Consider the following 22,352-nt stretch of genomic DNA (forward strand, 5'->3'; position numbering starts at 1 on the left):
CCCAATAATGCACTTCCCATCCATTGACATTAGGCTTAGCCTCACCGTTGGTTTTAACCAGGGCACGTGAGCAGTAGTAGTGTTTGCCGCAAAGAAGAAAGAGACACGAGCCATATACAGAAGATTTGTTTTCTGTTTGGATCCTGGAATAGGAAACACAGAACAGAAGTACAGAAGACTCAATCTGTAGATAAACAACAGTATGAGGAAGAAATCAATCTTTTTGTAAGCTACCTATTTGGGGTTTGTTGACACTACAACTTTACCTAGCAAAGAATTCTGATAGATACAACATAGTAGAAGTAATCCTATCTTTATAGTTGCCCAAGACAAAATAATGTCTTCCACATCCTGTGCCTCACATTTTTTTTCTTTTTTGTCGCAGATGGTCGAAAAAAATATGTGAATACAAACTAATAAAAAAAAAAAGCTAAAAAGACTGATAGTTGGGCAATACTATCCCTCCTGCATCTCGAGGAAATAAACTAGTGGGATTCTAAAACAAGGACTGCTTTTTTCTATTTTAAAAAGCATGATATGTATCTGCTAACTAAAGGATCTGGAACACAACTTAATGAACAATGCAGAGCATTTATGATGGGTTATAATCATGACTTTGTTGTAAGTTAGCATTTAGGGAGAATCCATAAGGCAGGTGTCGTTAATGCTTTGGACTGCCCATGTCCTACCACAGCAGTAAATTAGATCTTTCCTTTTCCAAAGTGGGTTCCCAAAAGATGCTCCAGAATAAAGGTGGTATGGTCACTGATGTTGGGAAACACTGTCCACCATAATTACCTCCAAAAACTGAAGTAACCACTCTCACAACTCAAGATCTGGTCACCATGAGGAAGATAAAACTATTCAATCTGACCCAGAATTTGCAAGCTTATTTCTCTTGGGGGCTTTTTAACCAGGAATCGCTGCCATCCTGCTAAGCTATTTTGCACATTTTAGGAAACGTGGAATTACATGATCCAAAGAAGTAAAGTGAGGTCATGTAAGTTTAACCTCCCAAGAACTAGCTTCCCTCATTTGTATCTTCAACTCTTTATTTTTACATCATGAAAAAAATTAACATATTTTAAAAATATATCTTTCAGCAAAATGACAGTAGATACTATTTTTTATTGTTGTTATAGCCCAATGCCCCCTCTTTAAAGAATGAAATAACAACAAAATTCTTCTATAATGTAATATTAAAAGGAAACATTTCTCTATGTGTGAGCTTGTATATTTTCTTTTTAAAAAAAATTTTTTTAGAGTTTACTTATTTTGAGAGAGACAGAGAGAGCATGAGTGGTGGAAGAGCACAGAGAGAGAAGGAGAGTCCCAAGCAGGCTCCACAGTGTCAGCTCAGAGCCCGATGTGGGGCTCAAGTCCACAAAACTGTGAAATACTGATGTAAGCCAAAATCAATAGTTGGACAGTCAACAACTGAGCCAACAAAGCACCCCACATATTTTCTTTTAACACAACGCAATAGTTTGATTTAGCATTTAGAAAAGTAGAAACCTAATTTAGTGCACTAACTTCAGTAATATTTTTGGCATGTTTTTTCAGGTATTTCTCTACTGTTTCATCAGTTTATTTGTTGAAATATGGATCTTCAGTGTTATGTTTAATTTGGATAGACTGTCTCACCTCCTATCACAAAAGAAATCAATACATTTAATAAATTTTATGATTTTCTAAATAATAAGTGCTCACCTAGGTCTGCATCTTTATATATACTCAATGAACGAACAAAACAATGCTATTATATAAAGTTAGGAACGAATTGGACTATGCTATCAAGAGAACCAAGTTCTAGATATAAAAATAATTGGCATGTAAAGTGGAAAATTTCTTTTCACTTTTATGAGTCTCCTATTCCTCATCTGCAAAACAGGAATCATAAAGGACCTACCTCATAGGTAACCAGAATTAAAGAACAAAATAATGCCAACATATAAATATTAGTTACTTGTAATCATTGGTCATGTTTTCGTGGCTTCCCTGAAAGCAGAGCGACTGTTCAAGAACAGCAAGAGACCTTTCTCAGAGCCAACAATGTAGCCAGAGTACCCCAGTTTCAGTTTTCTAAACCAGGTATTATACTCATTCTTGCCTCTTCTATCAGGTAAAATGTTTAGTTGTGGTGAACAGTCATGATGAAACCAGCAAATCTAATTAAAACAAAACAAAGCACCTCAGTTATCTCTCTCTCCCTTCCTCCCTAACTCTGTGTCTCTCTCCCAATCTTCTTTATTAAGCTTGTTTATTTATTTTTGAGAGAGAGAGAAGGAGAGAGAAAGACCAAGAGAGAGGCAGAGCAACAGGGAGAGAGAGAATCCCAAGCAGGCTCCACACTATCAACATGGAGTCCTACACCAGGCTCGAAGCCATGAACTGTGAGGTCATGGCCTGAGCCGAAATCAAGGTGCACATGCTTCTTACTGAGCTTCTGACTGACTGAGCCACCCAGGTGCCCCTCTCTCCCAATTGTAATTTATTCTCCCACCACCCTTTCTTGCTACTATTGCTGGAAGACTGGATGAGTATGGTCCATATATGAGAAGAGATGACACTAATTATGAAATCTTTTGTGTTTTAAGTTTATTTATTCACTATGAGAGAGAGACAGAGAACACAAGCAGGAGAGTGGCAGAGAGGGAGAGAATCTCAAGCAGGTTCTATGCTGACAGTGCAGAGCCTGAGACAAGGCTCGAACTCACAGACTGTGAGATCATGACCTGAGCCTAAACCAAGAATCGATGCCCAAGTGACTGAGCTGCCCATGAACCCTAATAACCATGGAATCTTTACGACAATAAATTATGCCAATTTTAGCACTCATAGCTTCCCTACTGTACTTCCAGACTCTTCTACTCAAAGTACTGCATTCCTCAGGCCTTTAGATGAAAGCCTAACAGATCTAAATTTACATGCCATTCTGTCATTTTGGTCAGTGAAGTATTTCTGGGCAAACTAAAATCTGATTTCTTCATTGTTTTCCTGTCCACTTAGTGGAAGATATCCAATTCTCAATTCTGGCTTTCTGGAATGAATTAAAAGGACATAGAACCTTTCAAGAACTTGCTGAAACGACCTTGTCAGTAAGGAAGGAAAGGAGGATAGAATCCCAAACTCCCAGATACCCGTACCTTTCTAGATCTTACTGACGGTTGTTCAGAGAAAGTTTTTTTTTTAGTTTGGTGAAGGTGAAGTAACATGAGGCATAACAGAGCCACTGTTTACAGTTTCTCCTGTGTGAATAGGCATCTGGCATATTCAGATACTTTTGAGAACTTCTTCCCTGTGAGTGCCATTACTGACTGACAGGCAAATCTTGCCTACTTGATCTCCTCGGTGGTTTATTTACCTGTGAGGTACGTAGTTGAGGAGGCTGGATGTGGCAAAGCATGGATTCCACTTACAACAGGAGAGGGAGTAGCTGGTTGGGATACATAACTCTCTCTGTGTATATAACCCCCTGCTTCTGGTGTGAAAGCTCCTAACAGACTTTTAGAAATCGAGTGAATTGGGCCCAGTGGTGCCCTGCTGCTCTATCATGCATAACAGTGCGATATAATTTATCTTGGTTGTCGCTAACAACAGAAGCAATATATTTAAGAGACACCCAGGGATACAGAAAGAAATGGAATTTATGTCTGCATGCATTTGAAAATGCTGACAATTAAAAGCTAAATTGAGGAAAATAAAATGAGAAAATCTTAAAAAAAATTTTAATATTTATTTTTGAGAGAGGGAGAAAGAGAGAGTGTGCAAGCGAGCGGGGGAGGGACAGAGAGAGAGGGAGAGAGAGAATCCTAAGGAGGCTCTGTGCTGATGGCACAGAACAGTGAGATCATGACCTGAGCCAAAATCAAGAGTCAGATACTGCACATGCTGAGTCACCCAGGTGCCCCAAGAACTTCTTTTAAAGGTGAATATTATCAACTCTTCCTGATAAGCTACTAAAATAAGGCATACTCTTATTGTTTTAATTATGGATATGGGGAGGGGTGATCTATGTGAACTGAGAGAGATACAGACACAGATTAAAAACAGAAAAAATACATAAGAAGAGTGGATTTGGTACAAAGTCCTTTCCAAGGGCACTTTAGAATAAAGAGGTGATGCTCGTTTTCCATGACCATCAAGGATTTCATACTATAGCAGGACACATGAGATAAGAAAAAAAACATAACACAAGACAGTATTATTAAGTGTTTCATTCAAAATTTAAGTATAAGACAGAATGAAGAATAGAGATTCAAATTTCCTAGGGCCATTTTTATTTCAGTCTTATCAGGTTTCTTAAGTTTTTGCAGCACAAATCTGATTTGCAAGTGGCCAGTCTTTTTTTTTAAGAGAGTGAGATCTTGAGGGAGGGGCAAAGAGCAAGGCACACAGAGAATCCCAAGTAGGCTCAGTGTGGTCAGCGCAGAGCCCAATGCAGAGCTTGAACTCACCAATCGTGAGATCAAGACCTGAGCTGAAATCAAGAGTCAGAAGCTTATCCCACAGAGAAAACCAGGTGCCCCTGCAAATAGCCAGTCCCAGTTTTTGAGACCTGGAGTGAAAGGGAACCTAATCAACGTTGTAAGTGCCCATCAAGTCCCACGTGCAACATCAGCCCATAGTTACTATGCTCTTTGATTGCTACAACAACCTTTTCAAAAAGTTATTACTAGCTGTATTTTACAGATGAGGAAAGTGAGTCACAGTAGTCAGGTAGTTAGTCCCTGGTTACTGACCTACAAAAAAAAAAAAAAAAAAAAATGGAAGGAAGAGGACTCTTGGATTTGAAATCTTTTTCGTTGTCTTGCCTTTTTTACCATGAGTGTTTGTTTAGGAAAAAACAGAACAAGTTTATATTTTTCCTCCTAAGATTAAGTGACAGTCTGAGATATAGGTGTGCTGTTTCAAAGGGACACATGCATTGCCATGTTTACAGCAGCACTATCAACAATAGCCAAGTATGGAAAGAGCCCAAATGGATGGATGAATGGATAAAGAAGAGGTGGTATAAATACACCTATGTATTTATAAATACATAAATACAATAAATTACTCGGCAATCAGAAAGAATGAAATCTTGCCATTTGCAACTACATGGATGGAACTGTAGGGTATGATGCTAAGTGAAATTAGTCAGATAAAGACAAAAATGCTATGACTTCACTCAGATGAGGACTTTAAGAGACAAAACAGATGAACATAAGGGAAGGGAAACAAAAATAATATAAAAACAGGGAGGGGGACAAAACAGAGGAGACTCATAAATATGGAGAACAAACTGAGGGTTACATGAGGTAGGTGGGAGGGGGGATGGGCTAAATGGGTAAGGGGCACTAAGGAATCTACTCCTGAAATCATTGTTGCACTATTTTGGATGTAAATTTGGATGTAAATTTTAAAAAATAAAAAATAAAATTAAAAAAAAAATTAAGTGACAGTCTCCTATAAAAGGAACCCTCATTGACAGTGAAGCAGCTGTTACAGTTAATAGAATACAAATTTGCATTTCTTCATTAAGAAAAACATTATGAAGACAGTAAGGCTAAAAGAAGCAATAAGGAGTTATTGGCACACATGTGGAAGATAAATTCTTAATCTTTTCTCAATTTTTTATATGGAATATATATGTATATTTACACACAATATATAACTTATTATATACATATGACATATATATTCTTCTTGCAGACAAGAATATTAGCCTCTTTTGTTCACTAGTGTAGCCACATTCCTAGCTCTAACACAAGATGGGCATTTTGTTGAAGGAAAGAGCAGAGGTTTCAAGTTCAAGTGGTACATGGGCCACACCTTTCTTGCAAATTGTACAACATAGCCATGTTCTAATTATTTCTGAAAAGTGTGTGCAATATTTATACAAAATAAAACTAAAATTTACGTACCTACTTAAAATGAATACATTTGGGGGACCACAATTTGATATGATACCCTTGAATTAATGGAACCAATACAAGAAGAAAAAGAATGAGTAAGAGAATTTTTGCTTCCAAAAATCAAGTATTACAGATTCGAGACTAAACCTAAACTACAGATCAGGCATGTCTGTGTACAGTCTGGAAAATGCATGGGGTGGCTCAGTCAGATATGTATGCATGAGTATCTTATGAGACTCTTGGAAAGAACTAATCCCAAAAGAAGACAGAGGCGCATGTGACAAGGATAGCACACTCATAAAGCCTCAAGGACAGACAGAAGATGAATGTGGAGAAGTGTAGTCAATGTAGCATTTATTTCATCATGGACTTCTATAAGGGTCCTGATGAGAAGAACCACTAATAAATATGGGGAAAAAATGGTAACTTACAATTCTGTAACATATAAAAGCACACATAGCAAAAGTTTCATGACTTTCTAAAAATAATTTCACGCAAAAATAAGAAAGAAAATCACAAACCCCAGGGTGTCAGAAACATCACTGAAAGAACATTAGGACATTATCAAAAGACCAGATTAAGACACCCAGCACATCTTGATACTCTTCCCTGAGTGTGCAGTGAAATCCAGCCACGGAGAAAGCAAGTTCAATGGCAGAAATTGTGTAAAAAGACGTCACAAGGTGGCTGACCAGACTTGTGCTTGAGCACAAAGGAGTTAACCCTGGGCATTCCTAAAAGTATTTAACCTAAACAGTGCCAATAAAAGAGACATATAAAGCCAGGAGATGTGGTCTTATTTGTAACTGCTGGCTAATTACACATGTGAAAAGTAGGACACTACAGTAAATCATAAGAGAGAATGACAACGTTTTATACACATTTTCTAATGTGAATACGTTATTACATAACTTAACACAGAAAAGTGTTAAGTATTAGCATGTAGCTGCTTTTTGTTTGCAGTGGGAATTTTAGGATTACAATTGTTATTCTTTATTTTTTCAGACAGCAATTTCAAAGGAGTGTCATAAAATATGTCCCTTCTTGTTTTGCTTTTCAGTCAACAGACTCTTTGGAAACAAAGAAATAGTAAAAATATTGGTTTAGTCCAGTCCTTGAGAAGATATATTCTCCAACTGATCTGTGTATCTTGCAATCCATACATTCTAAATTTACTATTGTGGAAATGCCTAGAAACTGGTACACCCACCATCTCTGGTTGTATTTTGTGCCCAAGACAGCCTTCATCTCCCTCTCAGCTTGACTCAACTTTAGATAGGTTTCTTCCTCACTGCAGACCTCTGATCTCCCTTTTCTTAGAACATTTAGTTCAGAAAACATTTCCTTGTAAATCCCTTCACTGCCCTTTTAGATGTAAATCTTTTAAAAGGCTGCTTGCAAGTTTTATGATCTAGGCAGTCTTTCTCAAGGACTTGGGAGCCCTCCCTTGGAAGTGTAGTTCATCCAGGAAGATCGATCCCCAATTTCTCAGTATCTGTGGGAAGATAGGAGCCCACCTTCTGCAAAACAACTTATTCCAAATTCTAAAACTACCTCCCATTACGAAAATAAGAGAAAGTTTACTGTTGCTCTGATTAAAGGCAATTATCAAGCAGAGATGTCCTATGATCTCCCCAACTTAGCTTTTAGAAATTCGTGAGCCCTGTATGACTCAGGCATAAAAAAGAATGAAATGTTGCCATGTGCAATGATGTGGATGGGGCAAGAGTATTATGCTAAGTGAAATAAATCAGGAAGAGAGAGACAAATACCATATGATTTCACTCATATGAGGAATTAAAAAGCAAAACAGATGAACATGGGTGGAGGGGAGAAAAGAGTGAGAAACAAATCACAAGAGACACTTGATGATAGAGAACAAACTGAATGTGGATGGAGGGGAGGTGGGTGAGGGGATGGGCTAAATGGGTGACGGACACTAAGGAGGTCACTTGTTGAGATGAGCACTGGGTGTTCTATGTAAGTGATGTACCACTAAATTCTACTCCCGAAACCAATATTACACTATATGTTAATTAGCAAGAATTTAAAATTTTTAGAAAAAGGGAGTAATGGGGTTTAAGGAGTGCACCTGTGATGAGCACAGGGTGTTGCCTGTGATGAAATCATTCACTTGCACACTTGACACTAACATTACACTGTATGTTAACTAATTGGAATTTAAGTAAAAATTTGGAAAAAAAAATTTTTTTCCAGCCCAATGTTTCAAGGAAAGTTGAGCTCAGAATGGCTTCTCCAACCATTTATTTATCCTTGAATAAAAGCCTTCCTTTACCTGTTCAACTTGGTCCAATTTATGTTGAGCAGTTTTTGTGCTGACATCTGCTGAAATATCAATTCTACGTCTTTTCCGTATATTTAAATCAACATTCTTCATTTGAAATAATGAGTATCAAATTCTGCCTATGGGTTTCCCAAACACTTATTTCATTTGTCCAATTTCCTGTCGTCTGTTTAAGGCTTTGTTTTCTTGTTTGTTTTGTTTTGTCCTAGTAGGTAAACATAAGAAAGTAAAGTAGATACTGCGAAGTTTACAAAAATTGTTACCATTTCTTACAAAAATATGTTTGTTATGTGGGGAGGTATAAAGAAAATGGGTAAAGGATGTTTTAAAAAAAAAATCTATAAATTTAATTGTGCATGCTGTATTTCCCTTCCAGCTGCCAAGTTAAATTAAGAAGTGCCTAGTTTTGTAAATGCTCAGGGAAACACATTAAAAATGAATACAAATATCCAAAGATAAACTAACTGATGGCTTAACCTAAATTTTTAAAATATATTATTTCCCAAGGGGTCTGGAAATAATTAAGAAATCCAATGTCTTTAAGTCAGTATACCCAAAATCTGTTCTGTGAAACACTAGTCCTCCAAAATGCTATAGGAAAATATACTTCCCTTGTCAAATAATTGTGAAAAACGATGCATAATACATCAGCAACATGAAGATTCAAACTGCACATTAGGTTATAAAACCTGAGCATTTTGCAGTAAACCAAGAGAATGTGTTTAACTCCATAATTCCCAAATTTGCTTTTCTAAGGAACTTTCCTTGCTAGTTTATGATTCTCTTTCCTGAGCTCATTTAATACAGATATCATATATATAATATACACATATTTAAAAAAAAAATTTAACGTTTATTTATTTTTGAAAGAGACAGAGACAGAATGCGAGTGGGTTGGGGCAGAGAGAGAGGGAGGCACAAAATCTGAGGCAGGCTCCAGGCTCCGAGTCGTCAGCACAGAGCCTGATGAGGGGCCCGAACCCACGAGGGGCGAGATCATGACCTGAGCCGAAGTTGGATGCTCAACCAACTGAGCCACCCAGGTGCCCCTAATATACACATGTTTTTATATACTCTATAAAAATATATACCATATCAGATAAGCCTACATTTAATTTTTAGGCTCTTGTTATTTTTCTTATTTAAATTACTTCTTGGTTCCTAGGACATTCAGGTCAGTTACACACATATGCTGAGCATTCTTTCTACATCGCAGCTCAGATTTCAGGCTGGAAAGCTAACATGTTCTTGGGTACGTCAAGATCCCTTTAGGAGGAACATTAAAAGAAACACTAAAAGTTCTTGGATCATTAATATCATCCTGATTTTCCCTAAAAGTAGGATTCAGTACTTTTTTAGTTTTAAAGACTTATCAGCTCCCCATTCCTCCGAAAGCAAAATGTAATTACTGTAAAATGGTACTCAAAATCCTTCCAATCCCCCACCAGCCATCCACACAAACATTTTTTGCTCACCCCATCTATTTGTGCTTCTCAAAAATAAACTTCAATTCATTTTTATTTGTTTTCCTACTTTACAGTTGCCAACATCTTCTTCTGCCTAAGAACTTCTTCCAGTTTCCTCTCCTGGCACATTTTTATTCTTCTTTAATGCCCAGTGCAAACATTTTAGTAGTGTCTAGGGTGAAATGGCATTAACCATGCAGCCCATCTCAACCCGCTTCCAATGGAAAAACCTCCTCGGTAGAGACTGGGAGGCTAAAAATTACATTTTCTAGAATCCTCTGCAGCCAGGGTAGCGGCTAGAAGGAATTTGGTATCTACCAGTCAGATGTACTCCAAATGTGGAACTCAGAAGGGAGACATAGATTTGAATCCTACTGCTGTTTTTATTGGCAAATAAAATCTGGGTGAAATTATTTTTTCCTGGGGAAATATTAACTGCGGTTGCAATGTGTAGTCATTGGCTTTATGGCTTTCAGAGGTGTGGAGCATTTGATCTGCTGGTAAGGGTGATGGCAAGTAGGAACTGTTGTTGTTTTTTTTTTTTAATTTTTACATTTTTTAAAAAATTTTTGATAGGCAGAGACAGAGCACAACTGGGGGACGGACAGAGAGAGAGGGAGACACAGAATGAGAAGCAGGCTTCAGGCTCCGAGCTATCAGCACAGAGCCTGACACGGGGCTTGAACCCAGGAACCATGAGATCGTGACCTGTGCAGAAGTCGGACCCTTAACTGACTGAGCCACCCAGGCACCCCAAGCATGGAATTGTTCTCATGCTGGGCGGTTAAAAAAGTCAGTTCCTATCTGCCTTCCCCACTGCAGAGTGGTGATCTGGTTCTAACTCCATCAGCTACCACTGAAACTTGCTGAATAGTCATGCAGATTCCTGATCCCAGGAGATGAAGTTTCTCAATGGCTCAGGTCTGGAGGGTGGCTTTGGGGGCCAATCCTAAAAACCAAACTTCTTGATTCTTCAGATGTCCTAAAGATTTAGCATCTGACTTAAGTATACAGGAATCAAGGCTCTTTCTGCTTAAACCAGCCATAGTGTATTCTGTTCTCTGTAACTGAATTCTGACCTTTAAAAATATCATATCCTCTGTGAATTACAATTTCCTGGGCATTTAGCTGTTTTCTTACTCCAGCTGGTATACATTAATAGCATTTATTAAATTGTATTTTTATGCCCTCTCTGTTCAGTGAAACTTTATTGTCTTTTATGATTGCTACCTCTTCCTTCTGTGCTCACCAAAAGGCAAAACTTTTCTTGCATCCAATCCTTTCTCTGAGAGAGGGATGGGTCATCTTTTAAAAAATTTTTTAATGTTTATTTATTTTTGAGATGGGGGAGGAGAGGGTCAGAGAGAGAGACACATACACAGTCCTAAGCAGGCTCCAGGCTCAGAGCTGTCAGCACAAAGCCTGATGTGGGGCTCAAACTCAAGAACGCATTGAGATCATGACCTGGGGGGAAGTCGGGCCGGAAGCTCAACCGACTGAGCCACCCAGGTGCCCTGACCTGTCATCTTTGTTAATTCAACTGGGTGTCTTGTGACTCAGCTCCTTCATGGGCTTTATCAAATTAAGCATTTAAATTATCTATTACTTGCTGTTAGGGTGTAAGTGACCCTCTCTTGTCAATTTCTACATTCTAAGTGGAATCATAAACTACTTTTGTTTTTATGATTAGAAAATATTTTCTAACAATGATCAGGTATATATTTTCAGCATGCAATTTATAGTCATTTTAAAAATCGTATAATCATAACTAGAATTAACCTGGAATCTAATATATAATTTGAAAAAAAATGTGTTTTTTTTTGTTTTTTTTTTTTTATTTTTTAATACATGAAATTTACTGTCAAATTGGTTTCCATACAACACCCAGTGCTCATCCCAAAAGGTGCCCTCCTCAATACCCATCACCCACCCTGCCCTCCCTCCCACCCCCCATCAACCCTCAGTTTGTTCTCAGTTTTTAACAGTCTCTTATGCTTTGGCTCTCTCCCACTCTAACCTCTTTTTTTTTTTTTTTTTTTTTCCCTTCCCCTCCCCCATGGGTTTCTGTTATGTTTCTCAGGATCCACATAAGAGTGAAACCATATGGTATCTGTCTTTCTCTGTATGGCTTATTTCACTTAGCATCACACTCTCCAGTTCCATCCATGTTGCTACAAAAGGCCATATTTCATTTTTTCTCATTGCCACGTAGTATTCCATTGTGTATATAAACCACAATTTCTTTATCCATTCATCAGTAGATGGACATTTAGGCTCTTTCCATAATTTGGCTATTGTTGAGAGTGCCGCTATAAACATTGGGGTACAGGTGCCCTTATGCATCAGTACTCCTGTATCCCTTGGATAAATTCCTAGCAGTGCTATTGCTGGGTCATAGGGTAGGTCTATTTTTAATTTTCTGAGGAACCTCCACACTGCTTTCCAGAGCGGCTGCAGCATTCTTCTCGAAACTAGAACAAGCAATCCTAAAATTCATATGGAACCACAAAAGGCCCCGAATAGCCAAAGTAATTTTGAAGAAGAAGACCAAAGCAGGAGTCATCACAATCCCAGACTTTAGCCTCTACTACAAAGCTGTCATCATCAAGACAGCATGGTATTGGCATAAAAACAGACACATAGACCAATGGAATAGAATAGAAACCCCAGAACTAGACCCACAAACGTATGGCCAACTCATCTTTGACAAAGCAGGAAAGAACATCCAATGGAAAAAAGACAGTCTCTTTAACAAATGGTGCTGGGAGAACTGGACAGCAACATGCAGAAGGTTGAAACTAGACCACTTTCTCACACCATTCACAAAAATAAACTCAAAATGGATAAAGGACCTGAATGTGAGACAGGAAACCATCAAAACCTTAGAGGAGAAAGCAGGAAAAGACCTCTCTGACCTCAGCCGTAGCAATCTCTTACTCGGCACATCCCCAAAGGCAAGGGAATTAAAAGAAAAAAAAATGTTTTTAAACAAAAGGTACTTATGATTTGAGATGCCAATTTTGTCATGCACCATGAATGATGACCTCTATCCTAGACATCTTCTTCTGCTCCAGTGAGTATTCCTAACATCAAGAAGATATTATCAGCTTGTTGCTTTCCTAGTAATTTGATAATATGTTTAATAGATGACAGTGCATGTATTCCCATCTTTACTTTGAAAAAAATTCCATGTAATCTCAATTTTTGTTTACTTTCTGTCAGATGGAATTTTGGATTCATTTAATTTTTAGTAACAATCTCAGTGAAATAATTCAAAGTTTAGAGGTAAATTTGAAGAATTATTCAGTCCTTTGAATATTAAGCCTTCCTATACAAGACTGAAGGGTCACTCTCAATTGATTCCGATTCTCTTTTGTTTTGAAATGAAAACCTTTATTTTCATTCATAGAGATTTTGAACATTTCTTCTGATTTTTACTGCTTTGTAGTTGGTATTATGAAAGGAGATTTTAAAAAGCATTCATTTCTAATTAGTAAATATTTGTTATTCATTTTCGAATGTTGATTTTTCAACTTTCCCATTTTATAAATAATTTATGTTTATAATCAAAAGTATGTGACTCTTAGGCAGGCAAACCATGGAGACTCTTAAATACAGAGAACAAACTGAGGGCTGAAGGAAGGTAGGGGGATGTGAAATGGGGACCGGCATTAAGGAGGGCACTTTTCAGGATGAAGCGGGCATCATATGTAAGAGGTAAGTCTCTGGATTCTACTCCTGAGACCAAGATTATACTGTACATTAACTAACTTGAGAATAAGAAGGTAAAATTAACTAAATAAATACAATAAATGTATGATTCTTATTATGAGCCTTTATGAAATCTATTAAGATAATATCCCTTCTGATTAATTGCTTATCTTGATCCCGATGTTCACTTTCTCTTTTTAGCAACCAGGTTCTTGAGCATTAATCTACTTCACTAACCTTTCTACAAAGAGCTTACGGATTTTTCAATTACGTTATTTTTTGTTTTCTAATAAATTTGTCCTTTGCTTTCATTTTTACTTTTCTTTAATTTCTGTTCTTTTGTTAGTTGGTAATGTCTCATTATGATGTTCTGATTGGTGTTTCCTAACATTTGCTGCACATTGCAATCACGCTCCGTGTTTATAAAAGACAAAATACCGTGAATGCTAAGATCCATAGGCGGACTTTCTTTCTAATTTAACCAGATAGACTCAGGTGGGATTCTTCATATGATCCTAAAATCCAGCCAATGTTCAGCTAATTTGGCTTCAATATTTCAGATTCATAATCTACACTCTTAGTGATTTTTTTATCAATTATTAATACGATGTCATTCCATAAGTATTGTTAGATGTCATTTCTCTCTCACCAATTCACATTCTATAATTTTAGTTTTTATCTCTTCATTTTCTTTAATTTGTCAGTTTTATTTTCCTTTGTAGTTGTATTCTTTTTTGCTATTATTTAAAATTGAATGATAATGTCCTAAAATTATGATAAAATACAGTCTCTATTTTGTATTATTTACAAATTAGGGAAGTTTTAACTTGTTGAATATATGCATTTTATATGTAAATAGTTTGATTTTGGAAAGAAGACACATTATCTCCCTTTTCATTGTCATGTCTAACTATTCAATGTCATGTCTAACTATTAACTACCTTTCATAATGATAAGGATAAAATATATGTATCTATACAAAAAAGTTAACTTTTTGGTAAATGTCATATCAAAGACAGAAAAATTGTTAAACTTCCACAGTAAAGCTGTATTCTTAACAACTTTTTTTAATGTATATCTGTTTATCCTTTTCTAGTTTGTTTGATGTGGTGTTTTGATACATGAATGAGATATACTGATTTTTTTATTTAACTCGTTCTATTTTTTATTATTTTAAATTTACATCCAAAAAAGTCCCTTCGAAATAGCATCCTGTATCCCTTGGATAAATGCCTAGTATTGCACTTGCTGGGTGGTTGGGTAGTTCTATTTTTAGTTTTTTGAGGAACCTCCATACTGTTTTCCAAAGCAGCTGCACTAGCTTGCATTCCCATGCGATATACTGAATTTTACATTATTTACATTTTTATACAATGACCTTTTTGGTTTAATGTAATGATGTTTTATTAGTAAAGTTTCTATTGGAATTGAACATCTCTTGCCTTTATATTATGTATTTTATACAGTTGCCCTTTGAACACAGGTATGAATTGCACTTGGCCCACTTATGTGCACACATTTTTCAGTAAATACAGTTCAGTACTGTAAATATATTTTCTCCTCCTATGATTTTCTTAATAACATTTTCTTTTCTCTAGCTTTCTTTATTGTAAGAATACAATGTACATAAAACACAAAATAGGATCTTATCAACTACTGGTTTTATTGGGAAAGCTTCCAGGGAAGGGTAGGCTATTAGCAGTTAACTTTTTGGGAAATTAAAGTTATATACAAATTTTATACTGCACAGGGGTCAGTTCCCCTAACTGAAGTGTGCAGTTCAAGAGTCAATGATATACCTCTTTTCATGTTTTCAGTTTTAACCTGCACCATTTCATTTTTAAGCATCTTCTAAGCAACCTTACTTAATTTTGCTTTTAAGCAAATTTAGTGAGTTTTTTTTTTGTTTGTTTTAATTTTTTTCAATGTTTATTTACATTTAAGAGAAATAGAGATGGAGTGCAAGCTGGAGAGGGGCAGAGAGAGGGGGAGACACAGAATCTGAAGCAGGTTCCAGGCTCCACAGAGCCATATGTGGGGTTCAAACTGAAAAACTATGATATCATGACCTGAGTCAAAGTTGGACGCTTAACCGACTGAGCCACCCAGGCACCCCAACAAGTTTAGTGAGCTTTTAACTTCAGTTTCTGATGCAGTTCGTAAGTACTATAATAGGCACTGAGTTTGGGTGTTTGTTTTTTAATCTTTTCGGCTTTCTGGTTTTTAAAAATATTTTTGTTTGCTTTTTTAAAATGTGAAATGCATCTCTGTTGTTATCCACTTTGCAACATGACATTTGAAACACCTAAATGTTGTTAATTTACATACCCATACTTGAACCTATATTTCCCTAATTTGAATATAAACAATAAGCTGAACTCCACCAGTCAGTCATATAACACAAGGAAATGAGCGTGTTTTTATTCTACACCTAAGCACTTCTGCTTGCCAGTATGTGTTCATGAAATTAAGATTTTAAATTCAGATTTTATCACCACTGATTATTAAATTAGTAAAGGATTTCATTATTTATGACATTTTATTCTGCTTAATAGCAACATCTATAGTAATTCTCACGCAGAAAAACAGAAACCATAACACCAAAAATAAGAGTATCAATATGAACTCAAAGAAATACTTGGACTGACCATCCTAATTAATGTAAGAATAAATCATGCTTTCACACCGCAGGATGATTATTCCAGAAAACGGTATCAAGATTGCGCCATCACCATATTCACTGTCATTGTATGGGAAGTTCCAAGGCAATCTATATGCCTAATTTCATTAAATTTTCCATAACTGTCAGCACAAGAAACAACAACAACGAAAATTACTTTAAAATACATACTTGCATACAAGCTAAGTCAAGCAGATAACAAAAGGGCCACTAGTTCTGGTTCGGTGATTTCATCATTTCCAGAGCTCACAAAATAATAGCTATTATTGTATTTTCTTCAACATATTCACATAGGAAAAAAATAACCACTCCAGAGTCTAAATCAGAGTAGTACTGCAGTATCAACTTAAGTAAAGTATGTTGGTCACCATAAAAACATTTACAAACAATCTTCTATGAGTCGGGATCAGTTAAAATACTGAACTGGACAAACTATGTTTTAGTTTTAAGAGACAAGAATGCATTTTGTGTTTTTTCAAGACACAATGCAGTTTGGGACTAAAACAATGTGGATGTTGGTATCAAAGAGTAGTGGATTAGTGTTTCAACTCACTATTACCGAAGAATTCTATAAAATTTGATTACTCTCTGGTGTTTCTGTTTTCCCTTTAAAGGGCTACCTATAGTGGCCCCTGGGTGGCTCAGTTGGTTAAGCAATTGACTTTGGCTCAGGTCATGATCTCACAGTTTGTGGGTCCGAGTCTCACATGGGGCTCTGTGCTGCCAGCTCAGAGCCTGGAGCCCGCTTCGGATTCTGTGTCTCCCTCTCTCGCTGCCCCTCCCTGACTCATGCTCTGTCTATCTCTCTCTCAAAAATGAATAAACATTAAAGAATAAATAAAAAATAAATGGGGCTAACTATAGTAGCTTACTTGTGTAGTAGCTGTGAAGATTTAAATAATTAATGAACAAAAAGCTTTCGGCACAGTATCTGGTATGGACCAGTACTCAATAAATGCAAACTGGAGACTGATGGTCTATTGTGACTGGTTTATATTTTTCAATAGTGAAAATACCTCTATGGACCTACTCATTCCGTATTATATGCAGAAATGGTATTCAAAATATACACTGACCAGTACAGTATATAAAAATATACATAGGGGCACCCGGATGGCTTAGTCGGTGAAGCAATCCAGCTTCGGCTCAGGTCATGATCTCACAGCTTGTGAGTTCCAGCTCTGCATCATGCTCTGCACTGACAGCTCAGAGCCTGGAGCCTGCTTCAGATTCTGTCTCCCTCTCTCTCTGCTCCTCCCCTGCTTGTATTCCATCTTTCTCTCTCTCAAGAACAAATAATAAAACATTAAAAAAATGTAAAAGTATATATAGACCTGTATCAGAACAGTCATCTGACCAATCAGAATAGTCCATCATGCCTGGCTACTGGTACCCAAATGCTAAATATCAGTAACAAGATAAAAAATTTTTAAATTACACAGTGAGAGAAAGCTTCATATACATACCACTTAACAGTTGTTCATATATGTTCTTGTGTTTTTATTCTTATGAATTAAGAAATATAGATAGATAGATAGACACAGTGCTCTTGATTTTCTGAGAAAATAAAACACATGATCAGATGTTGAGGAAGTCACCATATTAAAGAGAACAAGAGAAATAAGCCAATACAGGAGTAATCCACTTGATAGCATCATCTAATGTTATTTTTTAAAATATTTTTTACGTTTATTTATTTTTGATAGAGAGAAACAGAGCACAAGTCGGGGAGGGGCAGAGAGAGAGGGAGACACAGAATCCAAAGCAGGCTCCAGGCTCTGAGCTGGCAGCACAGAGCCCAAAGTGTGGATGTTATTTTTATGTATGTTTAATGTTATTTTAAGATAATAGTAAAAGAAAAAATAGTAAAAGAAGAAAATAACATGATTTTTTAGTTGGCAAGTTTTTTTAAGTTGAACTGCTGAACTGAGGAAATTATAAATGACCTTGTGTAAGAAAATGTTAATATAACTTTATATATTATATATGTATATGCTCATCATAATTATATATATATATATATATATATATATATATATACACACACACACACAAACTTAATACAGCTTAATATTTCAAATTGACTTTTGAAATACTACAACAGAAGAGTTCCAATATTGAATTTCTGAAGTATGCTGAACTTACTGTGTCAGTGTTACAATATAAGGAACAGGTGTAATTTACATGATGTCATACTGTCACCAGCTAGACCCCAAGACCTGACCCTTACTGCCTACATGCTTGTATTCACTGACCTTTGATCCACATTCCTTCTAAAGCTCTCTTGTTTCCAGCTCCTCTCTTAGTTCCGGTAAATGGAAAGCAAAACCACCCCTTGAGCAAAAGCACCTGACTGGACAAGACCTCCACCTGGCCCAGACCACCCAGACCACTTTGAGCCAAACTCTGACTCGTACTTGTGGACGATGGAGTGACTTCTAATTTTTTTTAATGTAATGTTTATTTATTTTTGAGAAAGAGAGAGACAGAGCGTGAGTGGGGGAGGCGCAGAAAGAGGGAGACACAGAATCTGAAGCAGGCTTCAGGGAGCTCGAACTCACCGAGATCATGACCTGAGGTAAAGCCGGAATCTTAACCCAGAGCCACCCAGGTGCCCCCCATGGAGTGACTTCTAGAATGACATACAAATACCCTTACCTCATTAGGATACAAAAAACTCTGCCCAAGGAGGAGCACAAGCCTCAGTGGCATAACATATGTGTGTATAGGCACGTTCCCTTAAGGCACATGTGTGACCTTATGCCCACCTCTATATCCAATGACCTGGCTCCCCTATGTAAATATTCATCCTAACCCTAAATAAAAGGAACCCATCCATCCTTGCCCTGAAGGCAAGCCTTCCCCCTGATCTCCTTATTTGCTACAAATCAAGGTTTCTTTTGTGCATCAACTCAACCTGGCACAGCTTCTGACTCACCAAAAAGCGAACTCACTGTTGGTTTGGTTATAATACACTGAGAAACCTAACTAACTACACTGTTTGCAGTGAGTCTTCTCAGGGAATAGTGAATGAAAACAACCTTTCCACTTAGTTTTTTTTTTTTCTATAAAAGTAAGTACATTAGAAGGCCATGCAAATACAATTTAATCAACTTGCTTTTTTTTTTAATGTTTGTTTATTTTTAAGAGAGAGAGAGACAGACAGAGCAAGAATGGGGGAGGGGCAGAGAAAAAGGGAGACACAGGAACCCAAGCAGGCTCCAGGCTTTGGCCTGTCAGAACAGAGCCCCACGCAAGACTCAAACTCACAAACTGTGGGATCCTGACCTGAGCCCAAGTCTGACGCTTAACCAACTGAGCCACCCAGGCACCTGAAATCAACCTGCATCTTGAATGATTAGGTAATTCCTTAACAGTTTCCTTTGGGTCCCTAGAGTTTTATTTAAATACACATTTTTAAATAGCAAGGTCTGTGCCAAACAAGAAAATGGGACTAGGTGTTTATGTGAGATTTATTTTTTTTAATGAAGATCCATGTAGGCAATGACTTTTTTTAGGAAGATCAAGAGGTCTTCAAAATTATTATTCTTAATTCATTTAAATTTAAATGCATTTTCCAAGCCAACAAGTACAGCTCATTTATCAAAAAGAGTGAAAGAAAATTTAATAATTAAATAGATCACTTCGAATTACAGTCCTTTACTTTAGCAAATATGGCAACTTTGAAAACTGTGTGCTCCTCCTAACTTAGGGAGATTAATTCTGAATTTCAGCCTACCTCTGTTAATAAGAAAAAGTGCAGTTATTACAAATTAATAACCAATACTGCAAATGGAAACCCCAGATCCCTAGGAAGAGCAATGCTAAATAAGGTTAAGAATGCAGGTAGTAAAAAGGTTCCAAAATGTTACAGAAATGAACGGCAATGGTGACATGAACATATAAAAGGAGGCATCACAAAAGATCTCATTGACACTAAAATCTTTCAATTAGATATTTTAAACTGACAACTAATTGTAGAGGTAATTATTTTTCTATTGACAATGTGAAACGATACAATTGGCAGAAAGCGGACAAGGTGATCAATACTAAGAAATATAAAGGAAAGAAGGAACAGAGACTCAGATGCCTTGTTATTTGCCTACCCATTTGTTCATCTATCTGTTTAAGAGGGAAAGAGAAACATAGCAAAGGGTGGGTTATCTGAGTTATCTTTTCTATGAAATTTAAATTTCCTCTTTTTAAATGTAAATTGTGTCTTCATTCTATCTGTGCTTTCTCAAGCCATTTTTTTTTTTAACCTAAGTTATTTTTCTATCTGCCCTGGAGGGTGAGGTTCTGCCCCCCACTCAGACACCTTGTTGTTCTAACAGTTTCTTTTCATCACTTAACAGATGGTTTGGGCTGCCTTGATTTGGTTTCTGAAATGTAATGAGTGTTGTTGTTGTTTTTCCTTATTTTCTGCTCAGTTCTATGTAAATTTTTCCATGTCTCTTGAGTTTAGAGGTTCCATGCCTATGAAATCAAAATGATCTAGACAGAATTCATAATAATTTATTTATTTACCTAGACGGGAATACAGTTCATAAACAATGACACTCATGACTTACCTCGCACAATGAAATTTAAATGAAATGATTTATGTAAAAAATTTAGCTTAGTTCTTGGAAAATATTGCCTTAAATTCATAATGGCAAGTTCTTATTGTTTTCTAGATGGTTCCTATTTTCTTTTTACCTAGAACCTTGGTTATGTTATTCATCTCATTGGTTGCCCTGCTTGTTGGTTTTGTCTTATCTTTTAATTACACACATACTAAATGAATTAACACTGTAAAAAAATGAAACAAAATAGATTAAATATGAAATCCAACTTGATACTTCTGTCACCAAATACATCTCTCTAGAGGCTGTTTAGTGCCAGTTTTCTAGTCCTTTTGATTACTCAAATGTACAATATCCATTACAGTTGTGTAAAAGAAGACACAATATAATTCTACCACAATGGTTCAATGCATATTAGTTATTATAATTACCATGTATATCATTGTTATCAGCATTGGCAATAATAGGGATAGTAGTATTATAAATAGTAGTATTTATAAAACAATAGGTCATTAAGCATACTTGGAGGAAGACACAAATAAAGTCAAACAAGCAAGAATCACAGGTAGAGAATTTCACATTGTGGGATACCCTTGGTTAAATAATATTGATACAAAATTAGAAATGTAAACAGAAGTCTAATAAGAGCCTTGAGACACTGTGAGGTAAGAAAAACTCACTCAGTAGGTATTTATTGAGAAGTGAACATGTCTTACGTTCTCCTACTGTGTTCCAGATTCTTTGCCTGGATCTGAAAATGAAAGCTGCGTTCTGGACATAGAACACACCTAAGGGATATGTAAGAGCTGGGCAGGTGACTTTGAGCAGGAGAGTAAACATCCCATGTGGGGTAAAGCCCAGTACCAAAGGAAGCAGAGCAGCTTGAAAACCTAAAAGTCAATTAGCTGGCTAGAGAACAGAAGGTGAGATTGAATACGGAGACAGAGAATCTAAAGAGATGGGCAGATTACATCAGTCACTGAAAGCCTTGTCCCAAGAGGTTTAGCTATCCTAAAATTATGGGAGTACCATTAAAGGAAGTGTTTTTAGGGGTACCTGGGTGGCCTAGTCAGGTAAGCGTCCAACTCTTGATTTCACTGGTTTCAGCTGGGTCATGATCTCATGGTTTGTGGGTTCAAGCCTCAGGCTGGGCTCTGCACTGATGGTGAGGAGCCTGCTTGGAATTCTCTCTCTCTCAAAAATAAACAAACATTTAAAAAAAAAGGTAGTGCTTTAATACAAAGAGTGGTAAAATCAGATTTCATTTTACTTTTTTGTGGGGGAGAGGAGATCAATAGGTCTGCAGATTACAGGTGAGAGAGAACATGTGAGAGAGAAATAATTCCAATACACATTTCACTATTTTAGTGTGGCACTACCATGACGGTTATAGAAATAGGAAAAAGAAAAAGAAAAAGAAAAAGAGCACAGAGTCCAAACACATTTGGTGATGAATGACAGGATGGAACGATTGGCTGGATAGGGGATGACTGAGTTAAAGGCAGTTATGAGAGATGCCTAAGATTCTGATTTTAGGTTACTAGTTGAATTGCAATGCCCTTTACTCAAACAGGAAACAGTAGAGTACAAACACTTTGGGAATAGAGAAGAATATTTGAAATACTTCAATTGGGTTTCCTCATGAATATTCAAGTGAAAATTTCCCTTCACAAAAGGGTACATAAATGTAACTCAAAAGATGCAGTAACACCCCCTTATCCACAGTTT

The sequence above is a fragment of the Panthera onca genome, chromosome A1 (genome assembly GCF_046562875.1).
Source record: "Panthera onca isolate mPanOnc1 chromosome A1, mPanOnc1 haplotype 2, whole genome shotgun sequence".
Lineage (NCBI taxonomy): Eukaryota > Metazoa > Chordata > Mammalia > Carnivora > Felidae > Panthera > Panthera onca.